Raw genomic sequence first — 23,140 nt, forward strand, 5'->3', positions numbered from 1 at the left:
GAAGTGTATCAAATAGATAATGCATACTATTTGTAATATAGTAAATCACCAATAACAACATCTCATGGTCTGCTTATTGGATCATCTGTAAGCTATAAATACTAAATGTAAGAGATTCCATGATGTTTTGTCCATTTTGCAAATGAGGTTACAAGTTCTACCATGAGCTTTTAAAAAATGCTGAAAGACAAGGAAGGAATCTCTGACATTCCCAATCACTCTTTCTGACTAGAGGGTATTTCATGTCTATCCAACATAGAGCAATTAAAAAAATAGAATCCTTTCTCGGGATAGGGTGAGAACAGGAAACCTGGTATCATTTAAGTATGTACAGTGAAATTACTGCTTAATTTGTAAAAAGCTGATTTCAGAGTGTTAGTCTTTAATGGTTAATACAGAATACTATGCAAATTAGAAAAATAAGCTAACCACCACATACTTGTAAATTTATAAAAACTGATTCATCTGTTATTCTAAAACTGATGTTTTGAGATTTTAATTTGTTTAAAAATACTTCACCAATAAGTCTGATTCCCCTTCTCTAAAACAGGGAAAGGTTAAATGCACTACTCCAGTCTTATGTCCCATGCCCCAATCTGATTTTATTTTTCCCAAATTTATATCAACATTACTTATCAAATGTGCTTATTTTATCCCAACATGACAAATCTAGTCTATATTAATAGTGTACAAGCTTTATTTTTTTCCTTAATCACTTATCAGTTTGAGATATTTTACTTAATTTTAACTCTGCTAAAAAAAAAATTAGGTATTTTGGAACAATTTCATATTTATAAAAAAGTTTCAGACTGCAGAGAGAATTCTCACTAATTTTTACTTAACTTCCCTTAATGTTAACATCCTACATAGCAATAGTACATTTTTCAAAATCAAGAACTTGACATTGGTATGATACTATTAATGAAATTATAGAATTTGTGCAGATTTCACCAATTTTTCCACTAAATTTCCTTTTCCTGTTCCAGGATCCAACATAGAATATCCCACTGTATTATAATAGTCTCCTCTGAACTGTAACAGTTTTTCAATCTTTCCTAGTTTTCTCAGGTCCTTGATACTAAAATGTCCCTTAATTTTTTTTTTTTTTTTTTCCCTGTTTAGACTAGGATTATGGAGTTTTGGAAAAAACATACAAGGATAAATTCTGTTCTGACCACATTACATCAGAGAATACATGATATTATCATGTCTTATCGTAAGTGAAGTTTACCTTTTACTTGGTTAAGGGGCTGTTGGCAGGCCTCTTGTCTCTAAAGTTAATGTTTGTAATTCTCTATTCTATATTCCTTGGAAATGAGTCACTATTATCCAGAAAACACTCAAGAAGAGAGTAATTAAGCTCCACCTCCTAAAAGGGGATGATCTATATCATTTGGAACTCTTCTGTAAAGAATATTTGCCCCTTTTCTTCCATGTATTTATTTAGCCAATCATTTATTTTTATCGGCACGAATTTATGGACATTTTAAAGTTATAACACAAGAATCATTATTTATTCTGTTGCTTAAATGTCCCAGTTTTGGTCAATGGGAACTGTTTCAGGATAATAATGTTCCAAAGGTGATCAACAATTACATACAAAATAATACAAAAATATGATCATATATATAGTAGTTTTTTGGGCATTTTTTAACATGATACCAAATTAATGTAAAATGAATCTACCTTTAAGTTATATATGGAAAGGAACCAACTGAAAATTGAGATCGACTTAAAATAATGTATACTTGTTGATGGACCTTTATTTATTTATTTATATGCAGTGCTGAGAATCGAACCCAGTGCCTCACACATGCTAGGCAAGTGCTCTACCACCGAGTCACAACCCCAGCCCACTAGAGTCATGCTTTTTGAAGTGATTTCTTTAATAGAGGATTTAAGTATGAGGAAAGAGTAAATAAATTCACTGAAATTGCTAGAAAACAGTGAGAAAGACAACATCAAAACTGAAAGGTGTAAATATTTTAATTATCTACATATCCCCTATTTCCATTCATCCTTCAGCCTCCAAAAATCTATGGCTTGCTACTACATCAGCTGTTCTCAGAACACAAAACACACCCTAACTGCCTAACTGATCTAACACCTTGACAATCTTGAATATAAACTCCCTCAGGAAACCCAGTGTGAGTTGGGTGTGGTGGTGCATGCCTATGATCCCAAAGACTTGGGAGACTGAGGCAGGATGATCACAAGTTCAAGGCCAGGGCTGGCAAATGAGCAAGACTCTGGCTCAAAATAAAAAATAAGGGCTAAAGCCAGATGTGATGATGCATACCTGTAATCCCAGCAGTTTGGGAGACTGAGGCAGGCGGATTGTTGAGTTCAAAGCCAGCATCAGTAATTTACTGAGGCCCTAAGTAACTCAGCAGGACTCTGTCTCTAAATAAAATATAAAAAAGGGCTGGGAGCTTGGCTCAGTGGTTAAGTGCCCCTGGGTTCAATATCCTGGTATAAAAAAAAAAATTTTTTTTTCTCCAGTGTACTCACCCTAAATATTATCTTTTCTTTTTGTGACTTAAACTAGGAGTCACTAAAATTTAAAGTTTGATCTCCTTTGCTGTAGATTCATGTTACACAAAATAGCATGAAAGCCAAATCTGTTTTCTGTGTCGGACCTTGTTCCTCTCTCTTTTTTTTTTTTTCGGGGGGAGGGCGGGGTCCTGGGGATTGAACCCAGGTGTACTTAACCATTGAGTCATAGCCCCAGCCCATTTTATTTTTTGAGACAGGGCCTCACTAAGTTGCTTAGGGACTAAGTTGCTGAGGCTTGCTTTGAACTTTCAATCTTCCTGCTTTAGCCTCCCAAGTTGCTGGGATTACAGGTGTGGGTCCCAGCACCAAGCTACCAACCTTTTCTTTTTGCATACCACCTCATTTCACTTAATCTCATAACTATTCAACCAACTGCCCAAAAGGAGTATCGGGGGACCATTCTAATATCCTTCGCATTTTCTTACTTCTTATTTGCTCCTTCTGAATATGTCTTTTCTATTCCTGTGCTCAGGCCATCATAATATTTTGCAGGAACAGTTTCCAAACTGTTAGAAATCTAACTTTTCACATTGTCGTATTAGTCTCATCAAATCATTCTTCTGTTTAAAATCTTTAACTTCCTTTTGTTTACAGGATAAACTTGAAACTCTTTGCTGTCTTATATAAACAAAAAGTTTTATGGGGTGCTGGGTTGTGGTTCAGTGGTAAAGCACTCACCTAACATGTGTGAGGCACTGGGTTTGATCCTCCAGCACCTCATAAAAATAAAATAACATAAAGGTATTGTGTCCTTCTACAACTAAAAAAAAATTTTTTTTAATTAAAAAAATGAAAACTTTATGACCTGTATTTGTGCATTTTTCCAGCCTCATCTCCTAGGTCCCACATCAGGATATTAACACTTAACTAAGCACAATTATCTACAAGCCCCTGCAAAGCCCATTTCTCAGTAAGAAACAGTTTTCACTCCTGGTTCTTTGTATGCTAAATTCAAAACTCTTTCTCAACTCCTTTTAAAACAGTGAGTCCCTCATTTCTCTGTTCCTAAAAATACCTTAGCATATTTCACTATTCTGTGAGGGCAGAAATTAAAGTTATTGATGGCTATATTCTTTATACCTAGCACACAGGCACAAAATAATGATTTACTGAAAGGATAGTTACTCTTAAGGGAATATTTAAGAACAAAAGTCAAATACATAACATATACCCTAAACAAAGTAAGTTCTGTCTTCAAAAGGATCAAATTAGAAGATATCTGAGGTTGACGTTTTGCTAATATTTTATTTAAGTAAAAAAAAATCCTTAATGTGTGTGTGCAAACACATAGCACTGGGGATTGAACATAGAGGAGCTCTACCATTGAACCTATCCCTTTTTTGAGACAGCAACTCACTAATTTGTAGAGGCTAGCCTTGAACTTGGATCCTGCTTCCTCAGTCTCTTGAATACCTCAACTGATTTTTGATAAAAGGATAGTTAAATGTGTTTTCATCTTAACTTAAAAAGGCACATTAAGTTCTTACTAGAAAAATCAAGTCAGGAGTTAGTTTCTGTGTTGACAGAGCTGAAGGGGAAGTGGGGCGGGGGTGGTAGAGGGAGCAGACTTAGGGGCTGAAGGGCTTTGAAGACTGTGAAGATTGAGAAGTTCCCTCAATCATGCAGTTGGAGGAGTCTACCCAGTCTCCCTATTCCTGAGGGGTGAGAGAGGCCAAAGAAGCTTTTTAGAAGGGATATGAAAAAAGAATGGAGAAGGCTGGTGATAGGAATAGGTGGGGCCTGTGCAGAAACTGACCAAGAACCCAGCTTCCTACTTGGTACTCAGGCATATAGCACTTAACACTTCTGGTCCCCATTTCCAAAAGTTATAGCACTCCTTCCAAATCCTAGCCATCCCTCTTCCTCAATGATTTATCCTTGCAAGGCCACAGAGACAAAGCGTTCCCAGGAAGACAAGGACAGTAAGCAGGAATTCCTTCAGGATGAGCCAGGCTGGCTCCATCTGAACTTCAGACTAGGCGATGTGCTCTTCCATATGCCATCTCCCCATTTTCCAAGAATCTGCTATATGCCCTGGGGTCTCATTCTTTCTCCCTGCAGACCTGATCTCCCCCTGGATCTGGTGGCTGAGGGTCAGTCTGTTTTCTACAGGAACAGAGGGCCACCTTCCACAGTCTCCAGAACTCCCCCAAGTCTGACTGCTTTTCCACTCCCCATCTACTCACCCCAACCCAGAAGACAAAGACTAGCTCGATAGCACTATCCACAATCACCAGTGACAGGGTATGAAAAGGTCAGAGTCTTTGCTGACCCCAAGGCAACAGGAGGTACCGGAATGGGGGCTGGGAATTAAGAACAGTGGTGGTGGTGGGGTTAAAAGCAGTAGTGAAGATTTCTGTACATAAATTTGCTGAGACCTGAGCTCCCAACCAACTCCTCCTTACTCTTGGGACTCAAAGTTGGGCAACCCACTACGTGTCCTCAACCTTGTCTGATAGGGGTATCAGAGATTAGAAGACCCAGAGAAATCACAATATTCATTACTCTCACCTTTCCTGGAACTGAAGAGAGTAGAAGTACTCAAACTCTGGGGATAGGCAAGGATGGTCATTTAATACCCTCCTCAAGTATGTTGGAGCCTGAGGCAAGTAGGAAGATCCTACTCACTGATCTCAGAAGTAGCTAGGAGTCTATTTTTCTGAGCTGTGTCAAGCTACGAGGCAGGGTGTGAGGGCTCAGGTCTGCCCCTCCCAAGAAAAGACACAACACCCGAGGTTATAACCTAAGGGACAGTTCTACCTACCTTCCTTCTCAGAAAAAAAGGGAGGATAGGCACAACAAAGAGATTAAAACTCTTCTTCTACCCCAAATACCAATGCCCTCCAGTACTAAGACCAAGGTGGCTACAGGATAGGCATGGACCTTTAATCTTGCCCACCCTCACTCTCCATCTCTGCTCTGAGTTTGTCTGATGTTTTGGTTGTATAAGTAATTGCAATTCTCCTGGGGAGTGGGGAGAAAAATCAAGTCACATCTACATTTGGTTAGCAGTAACTGTGAAGTAGATGGAGAGATTAAAAAAAAAAAAACATTAGTTATGACAAAGACTATAGCTGGTCTTTGTCCCTCCTTCCTGGCACAGCTTCAAAAAAACCTTTAGAATTCTGAGTGATAGGAATGTCTTTTTTTATTCCAATGAGGTGACTTATGGTAGGCCCTAGGATAACTTCAGGATGGGAGGTGGTCACTATAAAGATCAGCCACATGATTTTTGAAACTTTGGGCCAGTCCAACCTCTAGGGAGTGGAAGGGGGCTAGAAATAGAACTCAATCACACAGTGGATTATTTAATCAAAAACGCCCATCAGAGGCTGAGGCTGTAGCTCAGTGGTAGAGCACTCGCCTAGCACACGTGACACACTGGGTTCGAACCTCAGCACATTAAAAAATAATAAGTGTGTCCATCTATGATTAAAAAAAAAAAAAAAAAAAAAAAAAAAGCCTGTCAGGAAAACCCCAAAAATTCTAGACATTGAGGTTCAGTGGAGCTTCTATGTTGATGAACACAACAATATGCAAAGAGTAACTATCCCAGATTCTATAAGGAAAAAGTGTGGAAGATCTTTGTCTCCTACTCCACCAAACACTGTCTTATGCAGCTCCTCTTCAACTGGTTGCTCCTAATCTGTATCCTTTATAGTAAAACTGTAATCTAAATATAGTATGTTCTTAAATTCTATGAACTGTTACACCAAATTATCAAAATTGAAGGGGTTGTAGGAAGCCCCAGATCTTTTGCAGATTGGATGAAATATGAATGGTTTAGAAACACTAAAATGTGTGACTGGCACCTGAAACAAGGGTAGTCTTTGTGACGAACTTTGTTCTTAACTTGTGGAGTCTTCACTAATTCCAGGTGGTCAACATCAGAAATGAACATAATTCAAAGACACCCAGCTGATGAGAGAGAACTGGTAACAGAACAATGACTCCAGTGAGGTCTGAGTGTTTTTTTTCATGTTATTTTTTAAATTAAGAAAAGCGTTCTTATTCTTTACACAGACATATTTGCATGTTAGACTTCCCTGCTATTTCCCTCATTCCTTCAGGATTCTGAAACCAGGTTCACACCCATCATTTCATCCTGACTCCTGTAATTGCCTCTTGGATGATTTCATTGCCCATGTAGACATTAACATCCAAACCACCTAACTGTCACCTCACACACCTTTACCTTCTCCATCCATCCTTTGTTAAGGTCCTTCTCAAAGCTTTCAAATCAGGGACTTCAAATTCAATAATTTTCTGCTTAAATAGCTTTTGAAAAGGGCCAGAAAAAAACATGTAACAGGAAACTGTCAGAACTATGGTATACAGAAAAAAAGCAGGCACCAACTAAAGGGGGTCTGCCACATTTAAAAAACATGAATTTCTTGTTGTTCAGATGTTCTTATTTTTTTTGACAAGCAAAATTCTAAATTTTTATGTGAAATGACAAGAGTTTGAAATTTTAGCTATTTATCTTTTAAATCTGTAAAGATCATCATAAAGAGTCATACATAAGCCAGAGGTTATTATCAACCACTTCTTTTAAATACTGAATTTCCTTATAGCTAGGGCTCTAAGGCTCCCCCCCCCCCATTCTATATCCTCTCCCTAGGGAATAACATTTATACATAAATGATTCATATGTATTTATATAGAGTAAAATAGCTCATGTATCATTGGTACATGATAGGATAGTACAGAAGGTGCACTGGATCATATATTATTTTTCAACATACACAAATGTTTTCCAACACCAAGTTAGCAGCTGAATAAAAAGCACACTAACACTAGCTAAATGCATAACGCAGGGGATAAATGCAGTTCTGTTCAAATGCCTATTCATCTCACACTCTACAGATTTTCCTCCAAGGATTTATCATCTGGTTTACCCCAATCTTTGTGCAAAAGAAAGAAACAAGGTCAATAAACCAAAACCAGCTATCTCTGGTATTGCTACATTTACCTGGAAATGACATCCCTTTCTGTCTAAAACGAGCAGCAAATCCTTCTTGTGTGTTGTCTTCTATCAAACTACCTTCTTTTCCTCAAAAGTGCAGGTCTATGTTTATGTCGTTCTCTATTAAGTGTTTATCATGTCTTTTTGTTGTATTTTGTTTTGGGTACCAGGGGATTGAACCAAGAGGTGCTTAACCACTGAGTCACATCCCCAGCCCCATTTTAAAAATATTTTATTCAGAGGCAGGGTTTTGCTGAGTTGCTTAGGGCTTTGTTAAGTTGCTGAGATTGGCTTTGAACTCATGATCCTACTTCCTCAGCCTCCAGAGCACTGGGATTATGGGCGTGCACCAGCTATGTCTTTTTAACCGCTGCTGTTTTTATAATTATTATTTTGCTTGATATTCTGGATACAGGTTTTAAGAGTCTGCTCCCAATTACATTTTACCCAGAATGCCTTTCAATTTTAGTGAATGATATTGCTTTAAAAAGTTTTCAAAAACTTGCAATGAAGTACACTTCAACCTCCAGTCCAAATTTTCATTATGAGCCCCAGAACTACATAACCAACTGCTTACTCAATATCTCTACTTTAATCTTCCTCACATACCTCAAAACTATATGTATTAGAGGGCAAAGGGTGTAGTTCAGTGTTAGAGCACTTGCCCAGCATGTACAAGGCCCTGGATTTGATCCCCAGCACAGCAAAACAAAAACCAAACAACTATATTTATTAGAAAGTAAATTTCAGCTCTACCCTAAATCTGCTCATTCTTTAGCCTTCTCAGTCTCAGCGCATGGCATCACCAATCCCCAAACATTCATGCAAAAAGTGGTCTACCACTCTAGTCTAACTATCATCATCTTATTTTAGACTACAATTCCTTACTAATTTCTTTATCATTACTTTTATCCCTTTCAATTTAGTGTACATGTAGATGCCAGCATGACCTTTCAATACCTAAACTCAATACTTCTCTATCTTTTGCTCTTAGTGTAAAATCCAAAATTCTTAAATGTATAGTCTGGCTCTCTTTTATTACCACATCTCTTCTTATTCACTCTTTTTTATTCCCTCTCCTACCACAGTGAAGCTTTTTTTCAGTCTGTCCAACACCTAAGTTCTTTCCTAGTTCAGGATCTTCATACATATTCTTAGCTATGGTTTATTATCCTTCAAGACCCAACTTTTATCCTCAGTCTAGTAACTCTTCGTAATTAGATTTCTATTGCCATGTCCTTTATTCTCCATCTCTTTATTTTGTTGTACTAACTTCAAAGCATCTATTACATTAACTTTAGGCATATTCTCAATTATGTCATTATTTATTTGCTTTATCTCCTATTCATCTTCCTTCACTAAGCTAAAAATAAATAAGATCAGATGTCAGGATTTTTTAAATTTAGTTGTAGACAGATATAATACCTTTATTTTTTTATTTATTTTCACGTGATGCTAAGGATCAAACCCAGTACCTCCGATGTACTAGACAAGCGCTCTACCACTGAACTATAACCCTAGTCCCAAGATATCAGGTCTTTACTCTCTACTATATACCAGTGAGTTTAACAGTTCTATTGTTTTAGGAATAAATGAATGAATAAACGAATGAGTGGAATTCTATTTATATAGCTGAGAGCTATTCATGCTTCAAGTGCCAGTTTAGGGTTACTTTCTAAGGGAAACCGTCTGTGAGTTAGCCCCTCCCCTCATTTTATGCTTTCATAGAATTCTGTTCTTTTTCTTAAATTCTTAATCACAAATTTAATGAAACGTGATTGTTTTCTGCTTGTTATCCATCATCTCCACTAAAATTTCCACCGAACAACAAACCTTTGTGCCTTAATCCCTATTATGTAACAAGGGCTCAAAAGGAGAATACCTGGTAAATAACATATATTCAATAACTGTCACTGATTACATTGGTTTAAAAATTCAAATGAACCTAATTAAAGCATAGATTTTTTTTTCTCTTTACATTGTTAATAAAGGGCCCTCAGTTTTCCCCTAAGCAGCTGAAAAATAAAGAAAATCAGAATAAAAACTCCTTTTCTGTTTCTCCCCCTAATTCATAAGATTTTAATCTATTTTTTAAAACATTTTTAGCTGCAGATGGACATAACTTCATTTTATTTATTTTTTTAATGCGCTGAGAATCGAACCCAGTGCCTCACATGTGCTACGCAGAAACTTACCACTGAGCCACAACCCTAGCCCAAGATTTTAATCTTTTCGAGAAATAATAGCAACTAACATTTGTATGCTTCACATGTACAAATCAATATACAAGCACTAAGATACCATTTACTTCTTAAAATAGCCATACTAATCCCATTATACAGGATATTGAGGCTTAGAAAGTTTTCTTCGAGAATCTGATCAAATGTATGGATTTGCTCTAGAAAAATACACATGAACATACAAATTTTCTTCCCCCAGAGGGTTTATGCAGTTTCTAGAATTAATGTACAAATCTTTAGGGTTGAGATCTGTGATAAATAACTTTTTGAATGGATAACACTCTTTCTTGTTTTCTAATTCTCAAATGACATTTCTAGAGGTTATGATTATATTATCTAGATCTATTTCATGCCTTTTATATCCAATGGAAGCTGTTTTTAAACCCCTGTAAATACTGAGTTAAATTTTACAAGCCTGCAAATATTTGGGTCTTGGATTTTGAGATATGTAATATAGGTTAATAATACATTCTTCCTACAACATAGAAGTACTTATAATTGCTTGATTAGTATACACTGAAAATCCTACACTCTATTAACAGGTAATCTGTCAACTATTTCTTCACAAATGGTATTGTGTACAGTCTTTTTGCTGTACACAAAATTATTTTTCCTGGTTTCCAAGTGTGTAAAAAAAAATTTTTTTACAATAATACCTCAGCTCAAAACCCAAAATTAATGCAGACATTTCTTATCTTACTTCTTTCATCTAAGAAACATGAAAACTTTGAAAAAATTTCAAAACACATTTATAAAGACATAATTTTAAAAAGATTAAAAGTTCAATTACATGTTATCAGGCAGTCACTGGGGGAAAAATTTATTACTGAAACAAAAATAAAGACAACAAAATAACCCTCTTACCTGTCAAGGTCTGTATAGCCCTTTCACTGGAAGGCAGTGGCTCCTTTCTGTGAGGTCGATTTAATGAAGGGTCCTGTGCAGAAAAAGAGTCCAGGACTGTCAGTTAATTTCTTCCGGCCACTGGAGTTAGGGTTTGAAACTCTGCAGCTGCCTATTGCACTTGTGAAAAGGTTCGTATGTTCATCACTGCTGGCTGGCTCAGAGTTGGGAGTGAACCCTCCAAGGGATAAACTTGGAGAACTTTCTGAACAGTCAATTTGTAAAGGTGTCTGCAATCCCAAGGCTAAAGGACTAGCCTCAGAAGGCTCTCGGTGGACCCACTGTTCTTCTCTGTTCATTAAGCTCTTTGAAGGAGAAGAGATGAGGGCAAGACATGTGACACCGATGCTTTTCCTTATGGCTTATATCGCTCTCCAACAGTATCCTTTCCAAATCGATAGCGTTTCAAAGATTCCAGGACAGATCTGGAAGAGCCAGTGTCCATGGAAACCTGGGGTTGTTCCGAAGAACGATGTTCTCTATGTTTGTGACGGTGCCTGTGTTTGTGTTCAACCATCCAACCATAGGCCATCTCAGGAGGTACACTGGGGTAGGTACTCATGGAAAGGAGAGGAGTTCTGCTGGTTGTAAGAAAGGCTTCCTGTCTAAGTAGTTTATGTTTTTTCTTATGGTATTTAGTGGGATTGAGAAGTAAATGACCAGCATGCATATAGGAAGGAGGTGGAAGTGGAGTGGTAAAAGAAGGAGATGGAGGAGGTGGATAAAGTGTGGGAGGATACCTTCCATAGTAACCTAATCCTATGGGAGCAGCCGTAAGGGGTGAAGGAGAATAAGGCATGCCATAAGAGGGATAGAATCCAGTACTAGAAAGAGGAAAACTAAGGCTGTGCATAAATGGCATTTCAGCCATTGCTTCCCTCATCTTAGGGGGCCTCCCTCTTTTCTTTTTTAAGTCAGGTTTTCGAATGTAGTGCAAAGGATCTAAGGGAAATGAAGGATGTGTATAGAAAACTATTAAAGTTGATTCGAAAAATAGTTGGCAAAAGATCTCGGGGGATAAAATGATGACTTCGATGGGTGATCCGAATTTCACTTAGACGACTTATTAGTTCCTCCAGCTCTGCAATGAAGTCTGGATCCTGTCTATTTCGGAGTTGGGGATATTTCTTTTTCCGTTTTCGTTTCTGCCTTTTCATCTTGTCATAGCTGAGGTAATCATGACCCCTGCGCTTACACTTGTGTTTATGTTTTTCTTTAAGACTGCTAAGGACTGTAGAGGTTTCAGGGGGAATCAGAGAAACATGCTCAAAAGAATGCCTTCTCTTTTTTTGTCCACAAAATTTCTCTGCCCTGTCGGATGTGCTGTTATTATCTGTTCCAATTCCACTATCACTGGGAATGGTCTCATCACTATGAGACTCACTAATTGGGGAAGGAGTAGCTTCTTTCAGAGATGTAAGTTCACTCAAGTGTGAAGGAGAATTTGGCAACAAAGTAGGAGGAGATAACCGCCTCCTCCCCTTTGAAGCCTTTTTCATTGCAAGAGTTTGAATCATATTGCCCTGTCTAGAGTGCAAATGCAAATATGGCACGGAACTGGGTTCAACAAATCCTGCATCACTACTAACAGGGCTCTGACCTCCACTAGTTCCAGAAGACTGAGAGCAAATAGGTGATGGAAGAATCTCAGAACTACTAGCAGATGAAGGCAGTAAAGGGGGAAGGATCTGTCCTAATGCTGACCCAGCTGCCTGCTGAGCTGTTTGCTCAAGGACAGCAAGGCTGGTAGGACTACCAGAAAGAATGCCATTTAAGACAGTTTTTGGTTTGCGACCCCTTCTCTTTCCTATGTAAATGGTTCCTTTCTTGCTGACATTTATTTGTTGGCCCAATTTAGAGCCAAATGTGGCAGCAAGGCTTGATACTGTATTGTGTAGTTTGGATTGCACTTTCCCTTTATTACTTGATTCTACAGAACTTGAAAGAATCTGATTCAACAGCTTCTTTCTCTTTAAAGTCTTCATTTTATTTATTTTGCGGATAATTGTCTTCATTAATTGTCCATTGTTTCTTTTGGTAATTTTTTTATCTGGTTCCATCTCAAGGTCACTCATACTACAGACACTTGGCCTATGACTGTCATCAAGGTCATCTGGATCCTGAAGTTGATCCTCACTCTCAAAGAAATCACTGCTACTTCTATGGTTTTCACTTTCAGATTCTAACTTGCTTGGACTTTCTGTAGCAACAAATGGAGCCACTGATAGTACAGGTGGCTTCATTTTGACTGGTGACCTCAATTGCCTCTTAGGCCTGCCTCTCTTTTTAGGAAAAGGAGATACAGAGAGACTTTGTTTGAAGGAAGGAATTTCAATTTCTGGCTGTAAAATTGGGGGTTCTTGTTCTTCTTTAGATTGTAAAGAAAAAACTTTAGAGGCAGGGATTTTTAAAGTCCTTTTAGGTGGACCTTCTAGTTGAGGCATCTCCTTAGATTTAGGTCTTCCTCTTTGGCTTATAAATATCAGACAAAAGGTCACTAGAGACACACATACTGGAGGACAGTTTGTGAGTAGCAAAGGACTTATGAGATGGTTTATCACTATCAGTTAAGAGAGCAAGAGATGGAGTTGTGGATTTGCTCAACTTTGGCAATCGGCGTTTAAGGAAGTCATGATCTACAAATGATGATGATCCAATGTTTTTCATAAACTTGGCCGGCTCAGAATTACTATTTGATAGTGAGCTACATGAAACATTTTTAAAAAGCTCTGATCGTTCTAATTCTAGCCCTTTGGTGACCGGCACGTGCTTCTTGCCACCACTTTAGTCCACCGAGGTTTTCTTCCTTTTCTTTTTTTTAATGGTTTGGACTGCAAACTAGTGCTTAGGCTTTCAGCAACTTGGCAGTGTTTGTCTGATGCAGATACTGCACCAAGTTTTAGAAAAGGTTTGTTACTAAATAAACTAGTGAAGTTAACAACTGAAGGAGTAATTGTGTGAATACTGGATTCAGAAGTCAAACTTGGCTTTTTTCCCAAGGAAGAGCTTATTCTTGGAATATCTATATGCGTAGTTTTTGAATCATTTAGCTCTTTATCAATCCCTTTAGACTCAATACTTATGCTATGACCCATTGACCTATGACCAACATTCAAGTGGGTACTTTCAGAAGTAAACTGTTTTTTTCCAACAGATTCAGAAATTTCTTCCATTAGTTCTGTGGTAGGACTTAAAAGTAACGGATTAGGAGCCAACTGTGAAGAATTTTCAGGGGGACTTCTGGTTAAAGGATTAATAGATATAGTAGGTGATGGGGAAGGAAGATTGCTTTCTCCGACTGCACTAAAAGGGGATTTAGCTGTAGATGCATCAGAAGCACCTCCCATTTGAAAGTCTGGAGAAGTGCAATATACGGGAGGTTGCTTTTCATGCTTTGAGGTTTCAAAAGATCCCCTTTCACTGGATGAGAAACTGTCTTGCTGAATGCATGTTCCTTCATTAAACATTTCTTTCTCCAAATTAATGATTTCTTTTCGGACTGAGAACTTTTCCAATATGCTTTCTTTACTCTGCCGTATAACATTCTTTTCAAAAGTTTTGCTGGTGGCACTGTCCTTCAGGGGTTCGGAAAGTTCTTGACTTTCATGATTACTGATGTTTGTACTGCAAGAAGCCTTAAGTGGTTCCTGAGTGGGGAGCAGTGCTTCGGCTTTAAGGTTTATGGCATCTTTACTGACCAGTCCTGCCATAGGACAACTCACTAATTTTTTACCAATGTCTTTATTAACCAATCCCATTGCAGAACTTGCTACAATCTTCTTTGCACAGTCCTTGGCAACTAGGCCAACAGTAGAACCTAATTTCTTTCCCAAGTCTTTATTAACTAGTCCAACCACAGTGCCAAGTCCTAACTTCTTGCCAGACTCCTTATTCACTAAACCTGGAACAATACCAATTCCGAGCTTCTTTCCTGAATCCTTGCTCAGCAATCCTACTGTAGTGATAGTCCCTGGCTTTTTGCCTAAATCTTTATTAATGAATACTGCCGTAGTGCCAGCTCCCAATTTTTTCACAGAGTCCTTACTGACCAATCCTACTGCTGCATTAAACACTGGCTTTTTTCCAGGATCTTTTGTTACCAATCCAACTGCCGTGCTGATAGCTGGTTTTTTAATTAAGTCCTTATGAATTATTCCAGCTACAGAGCCTATGCCAGCTTTCCTGATCAAATCCTTGCTAACCAATCCTGTTGCTGTGCCAGTTCCTAACTTCTTCGGTTTTGTCTTGGAAGACTTGGAAGGAGGACAAGTAGCAATGAGCTGGGCCAACTTTTCTGTTACACTAGTTCCTCCGTTAAGTAATGCTCTGTCCTTTAATTCAGGATCACGGCTACCAACAAGAGTAGATGGTGTTCCACTAATGTAATCTGCCATTTCTGAGTGTACTGGAGAAAGCTTCTTAGACAAAGGATTGTTTTCTTCCTGTGAATGAAGATGGATACTTTCTTCAGACTGACATTCAATGGCTGCAACATCACTTATTTTCTTGTATAATTTTGAAGGGTCCTAAAATTTGAACAAGGAAAAGGTTTCAGACAGTAAACCTTAAACTACTTCAATTTAGCATTATAATCCAACAAACTGTCACACATCAGCTAATACAGATAACAGAGCTTTAAAAAAACCTGTGCTAATGCTAATGTCATAACATATTATCTGCTTCTACATCAGAGGCTATAGCCCGGATGTTGTTTGTTGACCTTGGATCATATAAATCTGTATATATCACAGAATCTTTAGAAATATCTACATGATATTCTTCCACACAGTTTTAAACAGCAAATTAGTAGTTTCTACTTTCATTTAACTTTTGATTGACTACACATTAAGCATATGAATGTACTGTTTTTGAAAAGAAATATTTTTAGCTAAAGTCCTCTTTCAAAGTAATTGTTCACTGACTACCTCCTCTGTTGACTTCAATGACTCCAAACCAAAATGGGGCAATCCTGACCTACTTCTACTCTTTTAACTCATTCTCAATTATAGTCCTGAAAAGCAGACCAATTCTCTCAATGCGAGAGTACCAGAAAAAGTGATTTCACAATTCTGATTTCCTTTAGAATATGTTTTTAGATAAAATCTTAAGGAGAAACCATTTATTCTAAGTAAGTTACTGTATACAGCAATCTACTTTGAGTCCTCACTATATACTTTACACATGAATTCACTACTTCACACAATAGTCTATTTTACTTTGGGACAACCAATAAATAGTTCTTTCTAAATATAAAATATTCATGAAAAACCTGAAGAAAAGTAAAGATATGCAGTGTTTGTGGCTAGGAAGACAAAGAAAACAAGTTCACCTAAGCAAATTTGGTACCAGGCATTGAATGCAGGGGTGCTTAACCATTTAGTCATATTCCAATTGAGTCACATTTTTATTTATTTTGAGACAGGGTCTTGCTAAGTTGCTTAAGGCCCTAGATATTGGGATTATAGGTTTATGACACTGGGTGCCTGGCTACATATTTTGTTTTTATCTGTGCTGGGAATCACACGCATGGTCTTATGCTAGGTATGGCCTCTACCATTAATCTACATCCGCAGTCCAAAACTTACAGGGAAAAAGATACCAAATTTGTAAATACTGAAAATAATGGAAACAAGCTCATCAAACTATAACACAAGTTACATAATACAGAAAATTATTATTTTTTATTACTTTAAAGCATGATATTTAGATTACATCCTGAGGGGTGTGGTTATAATCAGTGGTAAGAGTACTTGCTTAGCATGTATAAAGCATTGTGTTTAATCTTCAGCACTGCATAAAAATAAATAAAGGTATATATAAAAAATAGCTAGCCACGAAGAGAAAGTTTTGGAGGCTGGGATGTAGGTTGGTTGGTTGAGTGCTTGCTTAGTGCACAAGACCCTGAGTTTGATCCCTAGCACTTGGGTTGGTGGGGGTGAGGGGTGTTCCCTCAGAGTAAAGATAAAGTGAAATACACTTTGCTATTTTTCTGCAACTGTCACAACTCAATTTCTCAAATAACAAAGTACGTCTAATAATTATTCTTCTTCCCAAAAGCTTTTCAAATATTTGAATTCAGTCAAAATATTTATTATTTTGCCTCAGTTATACTTCTTTCTAGTCCATTTCTTATGAGCATTATGTCACTTTGTAATATTCCTCTTTCCATGTGGCATCTATATTGAAGCACAATATATTCAAGCAAAATAAAGTATCTCTTCAATTGGACTTTGACATCTGGCCAAGAGGAAGCTTGGTTTTTTGGGCAACCTCATATTCACGCTGTGTGTGTGTGTGTGTGTGTTTGTTTTTAAAGAGACAGGGTTCTTGCTATGTGCCCAGGCTGGTCTCTATCTCCTGGACTCAAGTAATATTCTCCAGTCTGAGCCTCCTGAGTAACTGAGACTACCGGTATGCACCACGGTGCTTGAATTCCCCTAACACATGTATTAATATGAAATTCTTAAACCTCTTCCACTAGCTTTCCATTCTATCAAATAAAGAATCCCTTTCTTCCCTATTAACTTTTTAAGTATTAAAAGACTTCGTTGTTTTAAATATGAAAGTATTTTTATACTCCAAAATTATGGCACTTTCAAGTTACCCTTAACTGTTTAAACAAACTGAGTACATGCATTAACATGAATAAAACTCACAAGCAATACTGAAGTGAAAGAAGCCAGAACACTACAGTGTATATGACATAACTCCATTAATCTGAAGTTCACAAATACACCTAAGAATTTATGATAGTAAAAGTCAAGCCAGGTGTTGTAGCATATGCCTATAAAACCAGCTACTTGGTAAGTTGAGAGGGGAGGATCACCTGCCTGAGCAACATAGCAAGACCCTGATTCAGTAAAAAAGAAAAACTCCTTGGGATGCCGCTCAGTGACTCAATGAAAAAGAACAAGTGCTAGGGATGTAGCTCAGTTGTTGACGATCCTTGGGTTAGAACTGGTGTGTGGTGGGGGTGGCAAAAAAAGAAAAAGTCAAGAAAATGATTACCTTTAACATGGTCGAGAGAGGCCATAGTGGGTGCAGCTAATATTCTATTTCTTAATTTGAATGCTGGTTGTGAGTAGAAACTAGGACTACAAAAATTCAGTGAGTTGTCATTCTTTGGATTTGCAAACTTTTCTATGTAAAGGTTATACCTCAATATTAAAACATTAAAATTTTTATTTTGTCTAAAAGGAATATAGAAATATCCCTTAACCAGATAAAAACTGTGCTCAAATTTGGTTTTTTGCTTCCGCCACAAATAAATTATCTCAGATAAATTAATATCAGCCTAAAGAGTTGAGTACATTGTTAACTCAGTGGTAGAGTAGCATGTTGGGGGTCGTGGGTTAAATTCCCAGTGGAGGGCCAGGCTCAGTGGCACATGCCTGTAATCCCAGGGGCTCGTGAGGTTGAGACAAGAAGATGAATTACATACCCCAAATGATATGCATATACACTCTCCTATAAAAAAAAGGGGGCCAAATGTTGTGGTAGAAACAGTTCTGTATCTTACTTGTGGTGGTCACATAAATCTGTATGTGACAAAATTGTATTAAACATACAGGCAGAGCTAGATGTAAACCTGGCAAAATTTGAATAAGGTCTGTGGATTGTATCAGTGTATATTTTTTAATTTTGTTGTCCTATAATTAGTTAAGATTTTACCATTAAGGGAAGCTGAGTGACGTATACATGGAACCTCTCTGCTACTTTTGCAATTTCCTGTGAATCTATAATGTTCCAATATAGTTTAAAGAGAAGGAAAAATAGGGCAGGGCGGGCAATACAATACAACGAAGATACAGTTATGTGCAAATAAATGAACAGATTATAAATCAAATGTTCTCATAATAGTCCATTAATCCATACAATCAACCGTCTACTAGGAACTTACTTTGTTCTTTTCTGCTTCAATAAATAGTATGATGATATCCAACCACATACATCTTTGCATACACGTCCAATTACTTCCTTCACGATTAATTAATTAATTAATTTATTGGTACTAGGGCTGAGTTTACACAGCTCTTTTAACTTTTTTCGTGTGTGTGTGTGTGTGTGTGTGTGATGCTAGGGATTGAACTCAGGGCCTTGTGCTTGACAGGCAAGCACTCTACAAACTAAGCTATATCCCCAGTCCCAGTCCTTTTAATTCTTTTAAGACAGCGTCTGGCTAATTGTTTAAGACAAATTTGTAAAGGTGAAATTGCTGGGCTGAAGGGATACACGTATATCAGCTATACATTCTGGACAGCTACATACAATAAAGATCTTTATTTCCATTATCAGGTTTCACAAATGACAGAAACACTATTTTACACATCTATTTAAATTTCATCTTGTTTCATGATTCTGCTGACAATCTGCATTTCTTCAGCAGTAAAATGGCTGTTCAAGGTCTTGATCCACATTATTTTTCTAAATTGAAATTTTAAAATTTGAGCTTGGAAGAGTCTCAGTATTTTAGAAATGGCTTTCTATTGGTAGTCAAGGGGTGACTGGCTTCTGAAAGCCCACTGAAAATACCCAAATCCTCAGGTGCTCAAGTCTGTTACATAAAATGGTATTTGCATATAACCTATTCATTTTCTTACATCCTTTAAATCACCTGTTAGGTACAATACCTAACAACATAAATTATATATAAATAGTAATTACACTGTATTGCTTAGGGAATAATGATAAGAAAAAAGTCTGTTCATGTTCAGTATAGATGCAACCATATGTAGTTAGGAGGCCTAACTACACAGTACACACATGAGAAACAAGGTAATCAATTCTCAAACAAGGATGGAGAGAGGTGGAGGATCTATAAAACGGTAGGAGGCTATCCCAGGTAATATATAAACATATCTTCATCTGAATTCAGTGTAGCACAGGTATACAGCAAATCCAGGACTTTCCTGGATCTGTATGTGTGCATGGGTGTGTGTGGGGGATGGTATTTTCAATCTGTTGTTGGTTGAATCCACAGAACCCAAGGGTAATAGTCCTTAGTTTCTTGAGTGTTACAATACTTTTACCAATTTATCAAGTTAACTGTCTTTCATCTCCTGGTATTGTTCGTGAAGAAGTTAACATATTTTATGTATTCAAATACTTAGGAAGAACAGTTACTAACTATCTTGCAGTAGTGTCTGTCATTTAATCCTCATACCCACCATGATGCAATTACTATATTCATTCTCATTTAATAAGTAGAAAATTTAGGTATTAGCTAACATTCTCACTGTTATTCGGTGAATTTTCAAACCAAGTCTGATTTCATAACTAATTTTATAAACATTAAATTAAATAAAATAGTTCATTTAGCTTTTTATTTTCATCCTTATGCTTAGAAAGATCATGTCCTTTTAAAGGTGACTACCTCTACTATATTTTCAATTATTACTTTTATGGTTTTTCTTGCTTTGTTACTTAATATATCTATCTATCTTGATTTTTAAAAAATATAATACTTAGGGAGTTTGTAACAGCTTATTCCCCAAAAGGTTTGCCAAATATTCTAAAGGTATTTTCATTACTTATTTCATGTACTTATTATATACTTTTCTTGTATTCGTATCTTTCTCTGAGCACTTTTGTTGTGTTTTATTATTCCTGAGTCACTATTACAATATATTGTCTCTACAACTTTATAATGTTTTAACACTTGAAAAAACTTTTATTCTTTTTGTATTTTTATAGATATTCCCTATTTGAATTACAAAATCATTACTGAGTTATAACTCATAAACTACAAAATTCACCTATTTAAAGGAAACAATTTAGAAATTCTTTTGTACTCACAGTATTATGCAAATATCATCACTAATTTGAGAAGATTTTTATCTGCCTCCCAATATATTTTTGCATATGTATACTTCTAGTTTTACCTGATTTCTGACTTAAGTGCCCCACATTTGGGAATGGAATCAAGCTCCTCTCACATGCTAGGCAACTGCTCTATCACTGAACTACATCTCTATCCCTCTGATTGAAGTTTTAAAAGATTGAAAATTACTTTAATATTCTATGCTAACATAATTTTTTAAAAAAAGGACAACATTAGTAACAAGTCAACAAGGTAAATAATCTAATAAGGCTTTCAGGTAAGTATCACTGGATAGTCACAATCTTATCTATATAAATCCTAAACATCTGCTGTTAAATTTATTCCTAAATATTTCAAAGATTCTGCTATCACTTTTACTAATAAACTGCTTTCTGTCATCTTTTTTAATTTTAAAATGGTTGTAACCAAGACACTATTTGTTTTACTTTGTAATCTTGAATTCTTACTTCAACGTTAATTCATTTTTATTAATTGTCTATTCCTTAAATGCTGAGAACAGATGTAGAAAAACGAACCAACCAAAAGTCCTGTCCTCCATGGAGTTTGCTTTCTAATTCACAAGAGTAAACATGTAACATATTCAATGCATCAAATGATAAAATATGCTATGCAGAAAATTAGAGCATGGAAGGAGGAAAGAAATGAGGATTTCACATTTTACAATGTGAAAATAAGTTGTCAAGAAATTTTGTTTGTTTGTTTTTTGGAACTGGGGATTGAACTCAGGGGCACGTGACCACAGAGCCACATCCCCAGCCTTATTTTCTATTTTATATAGAGACAGGGTCTCACTGAATTGCTTAGCACCTTGCCATTGCTGAGGTTAGCTTTGTTTTGACTAAGAACTCAGATTACATATGTGTAAGTACACAAAGGAAGTAAAAGGGCAATCAATGTAGTCATCTGGAAAAAGAATAATATCAAAAAGAGGCCCTAAGGCAGGAGCGTATCTGATTTGTTCAAAGAACTATAAAGAATCCAGGATTGCTGGAGTTGAGAAAGCAAGGGAAGGGTACTGCCGCAGGGAGTAGGGGGACCAACTATTTTTTAGTCCAGAAGAGGTGAAATTATTGGAAGGTTTTATGCACAATAGGTATGTGACCTGATCATTCATTCAACAAATATTTACTGGATGCGTACTCACTGTTGTAGATTTTATCAAGGAACAATAAACACAAAACTCCCTGTTCTCACAGAGCTTATAAAACAGGAGGAAAGACAATAAAGAAAAATTTAAACAACAGTATTTGTTAGAAGGCAGTAACTGCTGCAAGGCATAGAGGCACACACTTGGAATCCCAGCTAATTGAGAGGCAGAGGCATGAGGATCTCAAGTTCAAAGACAGTCTCTGACCACATCTTAGCAAAACCCTGCCTCAAAATACAGAACAAAAAGGAGCTGGGGATGTGGCTCAGTGGTAGAGTGCCAATGGGTTCAAACCCTAGTATTGTAAAAATTTTAAGTATTAAAAAAATTAAAAAGGTGGTAAGTGCAAGAAAGGGTTTACAAAATTATGTAGGTGACTGGGTTTGCAATTCAAGTATCTATCTATGGAAGAATACAAAAATACAATGTGGAGGTGAGGAAGGAAGATCAAAGTGCTGAGGAGTGATATTGGTCAAATTATATTGTTATATTGTGTGCATGTATGAATATGTAATAACAAATTCTATCGTTATGTACAACTATGATATACCAATAAAAAATGTGAAAAGAGAAAAAAAATTAATGTGTATAAATACAAATGTACTATTATTCAACCATAAAGGAAGGAAATTCTGATAAACACTACAACATGGATAACCTTTGGAGACAGGCTAAGTGAGACTGTCAGGACAGTCACAAAAGGATAAATACTGTCTGCTTCTACTTACATATGAGAAAACTACAGCAATAAAATTCATAAGAGCCAGAAAATGGAAAAGTGGTTGTCAGGAGCACCTGCGAGCAGAGAAAGGGGAGTCCTTTTTATTTATTTATTTTTTTGGTGGTGCTGGGGATTAAACCCAGGACCTTGCGCTTGCAAGCAAGCACTCTACCAACTGAGCTATCTCCCCAGCCCCAGGGAGTCCTTTTTAAAGGGAAACAGAATTTCAGTTGGGGAAGATGAAAGGTCTAGGTGATGGATGGTGGTGGTGATGATACAAAATGCCAATTACTTACAGCTACTAAACTACATAATTAGAAATACTTAGAAAGGCAAATTTTATGTTTATTTAGCACAATAAAAATTTCAGGGGCTGGGGTTGTGGTTCAGTGACAGAGCACTTGCCTAGTAGGTGTGAGGCACTGGGTTGGATTCTCATCACCACATATAAAATAAAGGTCCATCAATAACTAATAAACATGTTTTTAAAAAGATTTAAAAAAAATTCACAGGTAAGCTTTGGAAGAATTAATGTATTCACGATGGTATCTTACTCAAAAACATTTGAGATTTTCCTGTTTGTTCAAGTTTTAGTAGTGTTGGAAACTTTCTTTATAATAAACCCTTAAGACTTAGCTAAGTTTAATCCCAGCTATTTCTTTTATAAAGAATTCTTTCTTGCATTTTAATTTCCAGTTGTTTGAATACATATAAAGGTTAGTGATTTAGCATTCATTATTCTATTAGTTAATCAGTTTATTAAATT

The 23,140-nt window shown here is 36.7% G+C and overlaps 1 long non-coding RNA gene across 10 annotated transcripts in view; it reads right to left on the bottom strand.

Annotated features, from left to right (window-relative positions):
* LOC306640661 overlaps positions 1–23,140 on the bottom strand; it is an 84,692-nt gene that overhangs the window by 12,690 nt on the left and 48,862 nt on the right. For all 10 annotated transcript variants that reach the window (XR_013757846.1, XR_013757847.1, XR_013757848.1 and 7 more), the window contains one exon: positions 10,627–15,191. This is a non-coding gene — a long non-coding RNA (uncharacterized lncRNA). The remainder of the gene's footprint in view (positions 1–10,626; positions 15,192–23,140) is intronic.

Source organism: Sciurus vulgaris (assembly GCF_902686455.1).
Source record: "Sciurus vulgaris genome assembly, chromosome: 1".
Taxonomy (NCBI): domain Eukaryota; kingdom Metazoa; phylum Chordata; class Mammalia; order Rodentia; family Sciuridae; genus Sciurus; species Sciurus vulgaris.